Here is a 12,335-nt window from a genome sequence, read left to right as displayed (position 1 = left end):
TTATTTTCTACTGCCAGAAAGTAACATTTTAATTTTTTTAAAAAAATTTCTGGCAGTGATATATGCTTTCCCTTCAACATAAATTTAAGTAAATAAAGGTAGCTTCCTTAAATAAAGTATCAGTAATACTATAATAATATACAGATATGACAAAATGTATGAAGGTAGTATTTTAATAACAGAAGTTTAGAAATCTAGGTTGGAACAAAGTAGAAACTACATTAAAACCTGTGCTGTTTACAAAGAGGCCTTAATAAAATATTTGTGATGATTTGTTTAGCAAAAATGTATACATACAATAGGCTTATATAAACAGATCTAATCAACAAATTTTACTAATATAAAAGGGCAATTTTTAAAATTCAAAATGTTTTGATTTTGTTTATTTTTTCTTCATGTAAGCAGTTCTGTTGGTTCAGTTGAATATCCCAAGCAATTTACTAATGAAGAAATTAGCAAATATAAAAGCTGTTTTCCAAATGGATTTCTTCTATTTTAAGGTCCTGTTTATATTTTTTAAAAAAGTGTGGATTTACTTTTCTATTATATCCAAAATATGGTTTCTTTCTCTTAATTACTTGGTGTCTAGTCATTCCTCATTTTCACAACCATTTTCTTGAATTACAGAAAATTTGCCTTCACCTAGTGATGTAGGAGCCAACTACAATATTTGGTTTAGAGGATTCACCGGGTCTTGGCTAAAACAATGCAAAAAACCTATCATAGATTCACAGGATAGAAAAGTCTATAAGGAAGGAATTTCTGTAGTATATGTATTCAATTCACCCTGTCTATTTAGTTCTTATTACCACATATAGCATTCCAAAATTCCACAAAATTGTGCAGTTTCTTCAACTCCCCAAACTTTACGTCCAAAAATTTGTTTCACATCAGAGTTGTACATAGAGTACTTTGACAAATGATTCTTCCAGGCCCTGCCTCTATCCCTTTATCTTATGGTAATAGAGATGGATTGGAAAAGAAACAGAAATGTGAAAAAATGGGAACTTACTTCCTGTAGAGATTGGTGGGGTCTCAGCATGTCTGGATGTGTTAGTGTGCTAGTGTGTGGTGGCACCAAATCCTTTTGCACAAGTAATGAGTCAACTTGCCTAAGGAATTTGTTGAAATGGAACAAGTCAGAATGCGTTATTGTTGCCGTAACAAATTACATCACACTTGATGGCCTGAAACAACACCAGTATCTTGTAGTTCTGGAGGTCAGAAGTCTGAAGTGGGCCATGCGAGGGTAAAATCAAGATATTAGCAGGACTATATTTCTGTAAGTTTTAGGAGAGAATTCATATGATTGCCTCATGTTTCTAGAGTTCACCTTCATTCCATGTCTCATGGCACTTTTCATGTTCAAAATTAGCACTTATTTCACTCCGATCTCTGTTAATCATCTTGACCTCTCCTTCTCTATGACTTTCTTACCTTCACCTTCCACATTTAGATAATTCTCAATAATCTATTTTAAGATCAGCTGCTTAGCAATCTTAAATCCCCTTAACCATGTAGTATAGAGTATTCAATGGCATAAGTGTTTAGGACTTGGATATCTCTGGAGGCTGTTAGTCAACTTTCCGTTTCTAGGACAAAATACTTGAGATAATCATCTTATAAAGAAAAATGTTTATTTTTTGTTCATGACCTTGGAAGTTCTTTCCATTATCAGCTGGCCCTATGGCCTTGAAAAGCCCTGGGTAGTGTAGCACACCATGACAGGAGTGCTTGATGGAATAAAACTGGCCAGGAAGCAAAACACACACAGGGGTGGGGGTTGAGGGAGACTTTGAGGGCATATCCTCAATGACCTAACATCTCCCACTAGCCTTTTAAAGGTTCAATCATCTCAGAATAGCAACACCCTGGGGACTAAGCCTTTAACACATGGGTCTTTGGGGAGACATTTAGGATACAAACTATAATACAGGCTATTATTTTGTTTGCCTCACAGAGGTAGGAAAGGATGAGACAAGATACAGAATTGATAACAGAATTTATTCCTTTCTGATTTACCATTAATAGTTTCTCATTGATCAAGAAAAGCATGGGCAGAAAGAGAAAGAGAAATAATATGCAAAAGCAAAAGATGTGAAAGAAAAAGTAATTTAACTTTCACTTGTGACAAGAGGGGACACAGAATGGGGGAATATCTTGATTTACTTCTGCAGAGAATATTGGTTAGAAATGGGAAGACCTCCAAGAACCAGATTGCCCTCTCTGATTTATGCATCTCTGGTACCCAGTAGAAGCAGCAGAATGAGCAACAAAATTAAAGGCCTCAGAGGCAGTGATAAGAGAATTAACTAGTTTTCAAAAGCATTTGTAGAGTTTAGCCATAGACTTTACCACAAAAAACTACAAAATAAAGTGAACAGAACATGATGGACTAGATTTATTTATGAAATCCTTTTGGAACTTTCCAAAAGTAACTGCACAACTACTTCAGGGATTCAAGGGCAAAAACAAGCAAACAAAACACAGGCAGAATAAATTCTGTAAAATAGGATATATTATGCTGAAATTGGATATATTATGCTAAGGGTCCCATATTTCACCAGAAGAAACTCAAATTCAGAAGGTGGAAATTCAAACAGTTGACTGAAGAGAAGAAACACCTTTGGGTTCATCAGTGTAATGCCATCAAGTAAGCAAGGAACCCCTGTTAATCCTGATTTTGACCTATACTCCATATCTCAATTAACTGGACAATTTAACTCTTACCTCCCTGCCAAGATGCTTGTCGTAAATGCCTCACATTAATCTAATGGGTTTAAGTTTAGTTGTTTTGTTTTGTTGGAGATTTTTTCCCCCAGAATTAAGGTATTTTACCAATATGGTTATGTGCTTCAGGCATTTCAGGGTCTTTGGATCCTCTGATGGGACCTTAGTGGCTGGCCCAGATCTCTCCTTCAAGACTTAGGCAGTAAATTTAACAGCTTCCGGTCTCCCTGTCAGAGCTCAATTTGCTTTCTGTGGAAAAGAGCCATCTTAACCAGTATTATGCTTCAATTTTGGAAATAGCCCATTTTCAACGATCTGTCTTTGTAGTGGCACAAAGGCCTCCCCCTTGCCTCATTTTGGTAAGTCTATGAATTGCTGTCCCAAGTTTAGAACACCCATTGTAATCACTGAGATCTCTTTTGTGACTCTGACACTTTGGCTTCACCTTCTGTCCATGGCTTGTCAGAGGTAGAGTCCTGAGAGCCCCAGCATGAAGTAGTGGAGCAAATATCAAAGCTGTCCTTGGTGGTGAACCAAGATGGGATCAAGTATAAGAAAATACACTGATGAACTCAATATTTCAGCCATTTGAGAGCTTTAGGGAAAATAGTAATTAAAAGGGCAATGAGATTGAACCACTGTTGCTGAGTGTAATTTGTACAGCAGAGAAAGACTGAGGTGATTAATGACCAATTTAAGGCAAAAGTGTGGTAAGTCAAAGGGCCTACAGGGGTACATTTAAAAAGACTCTTCTGTGGCCAACAAATACATGAAAAAAATATTCAACATCATTAGCAATTAAGAAAATGCAAGTCAAAACTACACTAAGATTTCATCTTACGCCAGTCAGAATAGCAGCTATCAAGAATACAAATAATAATAAATGCTGGAGAGGATGTGTAAAAGGAACACTTTTACCCTGTTGATGGGACTGTAAATTAGTACAACCACTATGGAAATCAGTATGGAGGCTCCTCAAAAGGCTAGACATGGAACCACCATGTGGCCCAGTTATACCTTCTCAGTATTTATCCTAAAGAATTAAAGTCATCTCACTGCACTGATAAATGCATACCCATCTTTATAGAAGTACAATTCAAAATAGCCAAACAAGGAAAGCCTAGGTGTCCATCAACAGATGAATTAATAAGGAAATGTGGTATGGATACACAGTGGAGTTTTATTCAGCTGTAAAGAAATAAAATTATGGCGTTTACAGGGAAATGGATGGAACTAGAGACCATTAGGTTTAGCGAAATAAGTCACTCAGATGGTCAGGTGTCATATGTTCTCTCTCATATGTGGAAGCTAGAGAGGAAAAAGGAAAACAAAGGTGGGGGTGGATCTCCTAAAAATCAGAGAGAGATCAGTAGAGGAAAGGTACTAAGGGTGGAAGGTAGTGAGAAAGGGGGAGTGATGTTAGTCAAATTATATTGTTATATTGTGTGCATGTATGAATATGTAACAACTAGTCTCATCAATATGTACAACTATAATGCACCAGTAAATATGTAGGGGGAAAAGGGACTGAATCTGGAAGGTATAAAAGATAAACACTAGTTCTATTATTTAATTATAGAGGTAGCAAACAACCAAAGAAAGCTGAATTTTGAAACTCAGCAAGAGTTCTGTACAAAAATCAAGACCTTAGTAAAGAAAGAGTGGGGCCCTGAAAGTTTGAATGGGACATTTGTGTCAATGCACTTAAAACCTTAAAAATCTCATAATACTCTAGAAGTTATTTGACCAGCTTAAAGTAGAAAAAGATTTATTAATGCAGCCTAAGATTATACTAACTCTTCAGTGATTGTTGATTCCTATTAATCTTATTTTCATTATTAATGATAAGCACTGTGTCATATTTATGTCTGTACCTTGCTTGTCAGAGGTCTTAGCACTTACTCTGTCATTAAACTCTCTCTTTTATTACAACTGGTGAATTTCATATTATATAAATTAGACTTCAATAAAGCTATTTTTAAAAATAAAAAAAAAATTAAAAACTTAAAAACCCCAATACCCTTTCGGGTCCTGCAGAAGTGGCCCGCTCCTCTGTATTAAGGCCTAATACTCTGGCCTTTGAAACATTACCTCCACTTCTTCTCCCAGGCTCCAGGCACCAGAATCTCAGTAAGAAACCAATATTCATGAACACCACAGGGTGGAAGATATTCCATATAAATATATAAGGACCTACCACATCCATGAAGTTTTGGGAGATTTCCAGTTATACAAGGGATTGTGGTATTCTCCTTTTGTTATAAAGAATAAATTATGGTATCTTACATTTCCTACTACTAATAAGAAAACACAAGCCCCACAGGCCTTCTCTGGTTCTGGCTACAGAGTATTTTACATTTAGCAATATGTTTTGATTCATATACCATGTAACATGAAATGCTGCCAGTTCTGAGTAGGGCCTAGAGCAAGAAAGGGATTTGCAGCAGGTCCAAGCTGTGGTGCAAGCAGCCTTGCCTCTTAGGTCATAGGACCTGGCAAATCCTATGGAACTAGAAATATTTATGGTGGAAAAAGAAACTGTGCAGAGTTTATGACAAATCTCAGTGGGAAAATCATAACACAGACAGCTAGGGTTCTGGAACAAGGCCATGCCATATGCAGCAGAGAATTATACAAAATTCAAAACTCAAAAAAAAAAACCCCAACAAAACAAAACCCAGCTCTTAATGTGAAATAGGACTCTGGTAGTAAAGGAAAATCTAATCATGGGGCAGCAAATGAAAATGTGGCTAAAACTGCTCATCATGAGCTGGATTTTATCAGACCCATAAATTAACTGCACAAGGCATATTTAGCAGCATTTTCGTATATCTGGGACCAGGCAAAATCAGGGTGGAGGGCAAAAGTAACCAGCTGAGCAGGTGGTCCATAGTCCCATGTAATATACAACTTAATGTTAAGACTACCTCTCTTTTCAGTTAATATCTATGACTGCCTTAGAGATGGACTTTCATACTTAGTGGACAGAGGAGGAAAATGGTCAAACTTGGTTTTCAGGTGGCAGATTGGAAAGCTGCAGTGCTCAAGCTGCCCCTGAAAGACAATGGTGTAAGAAGTCGTCCTTCTAGGTGGACCTTTAGGAGATAGATCTACTAAGTATTTTTCAACTTAATCAATTTCTATCCTTCATTATTTTGGGTTTTACTTTTTGCTTATTTTGGGTTTTATATGCTTATATTTCTCTTGTTTCTAGAGACAAAAGGTTATATCATTTATTTGAGAACTTTCAAGTTTTTCCTAACATGAATATTTAATGCTACAAGTATCCCTTTCTTTAAAACTGCTTTACCTGGAATACCGAGGCAGGAGGAATGTGAGTTCAAAGCCAGCCTCAGCAGCTAAGCAAAGTCCTAAGCAACTTAGTGAAACCCTGCCTCAAAATATAAAATAAAAAGGGATGGGGGTGTTTCTCTGTGGTTAAGCACCTCTGGGTTCAATCCCTGGTACCAAAAAAAAAAAAACGTTTAACTGCAAAATTTTGGCATATTGTATTTTCATTTTCATTCAGTTCAAAAAAACCTCTACAATTTCATGAGCTATGTATTTAATTTCCATATGTAGTTTTTCATATTTCTTCAATTATTTATTTCTAACTTTAAGTTCACTATAAGTAGATAAGATGCATTAGGTAATTTCAGTTTACTTCAGTTTATTGAAATATATTTTGTGGGTTATAATGTGATCTATTTTTGAAAAATATTTCATGTGTATTTTATTGTTAATGGAACTCCATAAATGTTGATTAGGTCAGGTTAATTTGGAATCATTTAGGTCTCTAAGAAGAGTATTGAAGTCTTCAACTCTAATTGTGGGTTTGCCTAGATCTCTTAAATTTTCAGCTTTATGTTCATTGAGAACTTTTAGGACTGGTAATAATTTGTCCTTTCATTATCATGTGCTTATCTTAATATGATATATCCAATCTGATATTAAGATAGCCATTCCATCTTTCCTTTGAAGCATCTACATGAGATATCTTTGTTCATTTACTTTGAATCTATGTTTTTATATTTGAAGTAATCAATAAACAATATATTCTTAAGTCATTTTATCCTATTTGACCATCTTTATTTTCTAATTGAAGTCTTAAACTATTAAGTTAAATTATTGAGATGATTTGGTATAAATCTACCATCTTTCTATTTGTCTTCTTTTATTCTCAGATATTCTTTATTCCTGTTTATATCTTTTTCTGACTTATATTAGTTAAAATATGTAATTGTTTCATTTGATCTCTTCTGTTGGCTGAATTAATTATATTTCTTTGAGTTTTATTGTTATTATTGTTTTTATTTGCTTTATTTAAGTATTCAAAATACTATTATTTTACTTATCATAGCCTACCAAACCATTTTACATGTGTCAGAAACGCACAGTAAACTTTTAGCCCCCACTTATCACTTGTGATGATTATGCTTTTATATATTTGCATATATATTTTATATCCCACAATCCATTATTATTATTATTGCTTTAAACAGTAATCATCTTTTAAACATATTTTTAAAAAAACCTCTTGCATTTACCTACATATTTACCACTTTCAGCATTCTTCATTCTTTCGTGTATATCCAAATTTCTATGGGATGTCATTTTCTACTGCCTGAGGAAATATTTGCAGTGCAAGTATTATAATGATTAATTCTCTCATATTTATTTGTATTAAACAAACAAATATTCCATTTGTTTTAAAAACAATCTAGAATTTCTTACTCAATGAAAAATAGCTTCAAGAATTTGCTCTGAATTTTGAATATATTTTCACTGGGTAAAGAATTCCATATTGAGTGTTCTTTCTGAGTGCTTAAAGATACCACACTATCATCTAGTTTGCATAGTTTCCAATGAGAGTCTGCTGTCATTCTTATTTTTTTACCTCTATATGTGTGTTCCTTTCTTATAGATAGTTTTTAAATCCTTTAAAATGTTTTTTTTTACTTATAGAAAAGTTAAAAAGATAGTACAAAGACTTCTGATTTATCCTGTAACCAGTTTCTCTTTATTGTTAACATTTTACCTTACTATGATACATTTGTCACAACTAAAGAACCCATACTGATTGATCATCATTAACTAAATTGTATATATTTTTTCAGATTTAATGTTTTTTTCCCCCTAGGATCCTTTCTATATTCCACTATCTGTTCATAAAACCAGTTTACATATAGTAATCATGTCTACTTAGCTTATTTTTAATGTAACATTTTCACAAACTTTTCTAATTACCTTAGTCAGAATCTTCTGTAGAATTTCCCTCAATTTGGACTTGTATAATGTCTTTATTAGATTGGGTTGATGTTTTTTGGGGAGGAAGATAACAGAGGAGATATGCCATTGTTATCATATCATATCAAGGGTATGTGCCATGGAAATGCCCTATTACTAATGATGTTAATATTCATAACCTGGTTAAAATAGTGGTTGCTTGGTTTCTCTACTATAAAATTATCTCCTACACCTACACCACACATACAGCTTTCAAAACTCTTTAGAAGCAAGTCACTAAGCATAGGCAACATTTAGAGATAATTAAATACTTGTAGGGAGTAGGATGTACATAAATTACTGGAAATTTTTCTGTTTATTAAATCATTTATTTATATTGGTATAGAATGACTACTTACATTATACTTTGGCTTATAATCTAATACTACATTATTTGTTATTTTGTTAAAATCATTAAAGCTCTGACTTTTTTGAAGTCTTCTAGGTTGAATCCTGTGTGCCTTTTTCATAATACTTTCATTTTTGAAGTAGTTAGGATAGCTCTCAGCATGATTTTTCATTGTTTACTTTTTCTTGGGGTTAATTGAGTTTCTTGGGTTTGTGAGTTATTATTTTCCTAGAGATACTGTAACAAATTGTCAAAATTTGGGTGGTATAAAACAATATAAATTTATTATCTCACAGTGACAGGGCAAAGAAATCTAAACTCAGGGTGTCAGCATGACCAACTCCCCCCCTGAAAGGCCTAGGGAAGTGTCCCTCGCCTCGTCTAGGTTCAGGTGGTTGCCTTGAGTCACTCCAATTTCTCTCTCTGTTTTCATATGGCCTTCATACCTAAATATGTATTCAAATTTTTCTATCTTCATAAAAACACAGATCATTGAATTAGATATCCTAATCCAGAGTGATCTCATCTTAATTAATTACATTACAAATTTTCTGTTTGCAAGTAAGGTCACAATCAGGATTAAGATGGACTCAACTTTGGTGCATGTGTTGAGAGGAGGGTAGCAAATTATTCAAGTCATTGGGGTTAGTATTATAGTTTTTATTAAACTTGGAAAATGTTTTTGCCAAATTTCTTCCTTCTAGTATTTTTTTCTTCATCTCCCTCTTCTGGAACATTATTATACAAATGTAAAGCTATTTTATATACTCTCAAGTCATCAATACTCCGATCTTTTATTTTCCTTTTTTCTTTCTGTGAATCATTATATTTTTATATCTTTAAGATCACCAACTTTATCTTTTACAGTGGCTAATCTGATTTTAATCCCATTTAGTGTTTTTGTTTGTTTGCATTTTCACATTTCTAGTATTCCATCTCTAATATTTTTATTTCAGTCTTTGAAAATATTTTCCATTTCTTTTTATATGATGCTTATTTTATGCATTGATTTCCTTAAATCCATTAAATATATTTATAAGGCCATTTCAATGTCTTTTTCTCCTAATTCTGTCATCTCTGACTCTTTGAGATCTGCTTCTATTGTTTTAATTTTTTTCTTCTGGTTTTGAATCAATTTTCTTCCTTTGCAAAAGCTTTATTTTTAATTGAATGATAGATATTGTTTTGTTGTTGTTGTTGTTGTTGTTGTTGTTATTGCTGTTTGCTGGGTTTGGTTCTGTTCCTTCATATCATGTTGGATTTTGTTCTGGTGTAAAGTCAATTTAGGATCAGTTGCATTCTTTCAAATCTTTTGTTTTGAACTTTGTTAGGAAACATTCAGAGCAGCCTTGTGTTAGAGGCAATGTAGCACCAGCACTAAGATAGTACTAATCTGTAGACTCTACTTGATGCCTTCATATTATGAGGCTTTAACAATGGCTGGTGGGACATAAGCTATTCTTAACCATGTGTGAATCCTAAAATTTGTTTCAAAATTTCAATTGCTTTCTATCACTCATCCTTGGCTTCTTAAAAATTATGCAGACATTTAAAGTCAAATATAGAATACAAAACTCTTGATAAATGTGATTTCCAATTCACCTTCCAATGTAAGTATTCATAAGATAACCAGTCTTCAAAAAGTTTACAAAGCCATAGAATTATAGTCCAAAAAAACTTGCTCCATGTGTTTGGTCCAACTCAACATCTGTGGTGCTTTAGTCTCTTCTATGGCAGTCAAATCAACTGTCATCTAGTCTTAAGCATCCCAGTGATAGAAATCCCTAAAGATATTTGAATTAAGTTATTAGAATCCTTGTGAGTCATCTCTTTGCCATGGTATATTTGTCTTTCCTCAGCTTTTACATGCTACATAATATTGAGCCCTGTTACAACAAATGATAGGATTCTCCAGTTGTCTTTGAACTTACATCATCAATTCTGCATACATAGTGCTATCTTGTTATTAATTATTGCCCAGGAGCTCTTTTTACTATATATATATATATATATATATATATATATATATACACCTCTGATATTCTACCTACTAACATCCTATTCTATACACATATCCCTCCACCTCCCTTCATCAAGACTGATCTGTATCTTCTCTCATAACCTGGACCTCTGAGATACAAGTGTTAACTGATTTACAAATGTTTTTATCTCGACACTCTTTAATTTCTCACTTAGGGAATGAGTAGCCTGTGAATTTTAGGGACACTGAGAAATCCAATAAGAAATGCTCTGTAAATGATGATACTTCTTGGCAGCTACATCTTGACATTATCTGTTCAATTTTAATAACCTGTCCCTGGCTAATAACTATTTCCATGGGGATGTCTGTGTGCTTGTGTTGGGACATGAGCATGCAAGACGGAAGCAAAGATGTGAGCTAAAGAAAGAGAGGTACCATGATTACTTTTGATTAAAGAGGAGATTTCAAGTAGGTCTGTCTCAGGATGTTACTAAAACAGGAAACCAATGAATATTCCTTTATCCTGAAAGCCTATAAACAGGCATTAGCATTAAATAACTTCCTAACTTGATCTAGTGATTGTCATCAAATTTCTTCTAAGGATCAAATTAATGCAATGTGGCTTAAATAGCATTGACCTTTAAATATTGTTAAATCCCATTGATATCCTTCATTTTCCCTTTTGAGTTTACATTTTTAAGTGGCATTAAAGCTGCATATACTTAGAAATATTTTTATCTTGTTTTTTTTTCCTTTACTAACCAAGGATAAATATAATCAAACAGTACTAAAAAGTAAAGAATGAAAGGTTTGGGGCATTTTAAGAGCAAGGGACAATACATGGGAGAGATACAGGGGTGCAAGAATAGTCTACATCACTAAAGATAGGATAGGCTATGAATACACAGCAAAACTGAATTGTGTATTATAGTAAATACAGACTTTCAAAGCTGGAGTAGATTGAAGTTCAGATGCTGCCTATGAAAAACTAGAACCCACACTCACCTATATGCAAGACTGATCAAGACTTAACTTTGTGCCACGTTTCAGCATGTTAACCCCAGACCCCCCAGCATCCTGAAAACATTGCTGTAATCATTTTTACAGCATCCTGTTTGTGGAGTTAGGTTACAAATATTATAGGTCCTGTTATACAATTGAAAAGTTGAGTTACAGGGAGGTTATTTGCTCACGGTCGGAAATTGGTAATTGAGATCAAGTGCAAGCTGGAAGAGACCCAGAAAGAGTTCCTCCCAGGATATCTTGGAGGTGTCACTCCAAAATCCTTTCAGGGATTTATATATGCTATTCCTCAGGGCAGTGAATTCAAAAGTGATAATGGGAATCTTCTATGTGGCAATTGTATAAGTAGGTTTTTTTCTTTTGGAGACAGGTACTGTGCTGTTACTTTAGACTCTTCTACATTTTCGAAGGGGTAGAATTAATGACTGATTAGTCTAACACTGCATTCAGCTCACATTTAAAGTCATAGATACCACTTTGCAATACAGATTTCTACAACTCGGCAATGCTTCCTGAAGAAGTTTATTATAATGCAAGGAAATTTGGGGGCTTTCTGATGCCCACTGACTAGGTTATAGCTTCTTTTCATTCAAAAGGAAACAAGAGGGAACATTAAAATACACTCACAATACACTGTGGACAAGTTTGGGCTTGAAAACCTTCATAATGTTATCCTTATTCTGTGGTTATCTTCATCGCCAAGTAAATCTCAAGAGCTTCATATAAAGGGATTTAAGACATTTTTGTGGTTTCTCATACTTCAATTTTCTTCCTCACTGGCAGTCCAGTGAATCTACAGGAAGTGAAGGAAAGGGAAAGAAAACCTGAAATTGTGCGGTTACTCACATAGGTCAGGCCCATGTCTCTGACTGTGGCAAAACATGCCACTTCAGTGAGTAGACATTTTCAAGGGTGAAAAGAAGATTAGAAATTAGCCTGAGATTTCTGATCCAGTCATTTGCAATG

The 12,335-nt window shown here is 34.2% G+C and overlaps 1 long non-coding RNA gene across 3 annotated transcripts in view; it reads left to right on the top strand.

Annotated features, from left to right (window-relative positions):
* Positions 1–12,335, top strand: part of LOC144376874 (uncharacterized) — a 256,260-nt gene that overhangs the window by 226,598 nt on the left and 17,327 nt on the right. The window lies entirely within an intron of this gene.

This window comes from Ictidomys tridecemlineatus, chromosome 4 (genome assembly GCF_052094955.1).
Source record: "Ictidomys tridecemlineatus isolate mIctTri1 chromosome 4, mIctTri1.hap1, whole genome shotgun sequence".
Taxonomy (NCBI): domain Eukaryota; kingdom Metazoa; phylum Chordata; class Mammalia; order Rodentia; family Sciuridae; genus Ictidomys; species Ictidomys tridecemlineatus.
Note: the sequence above shows the minus strand (reverse complement) of the source record. Positions and strands in the feature narration are given on the sequence as shown.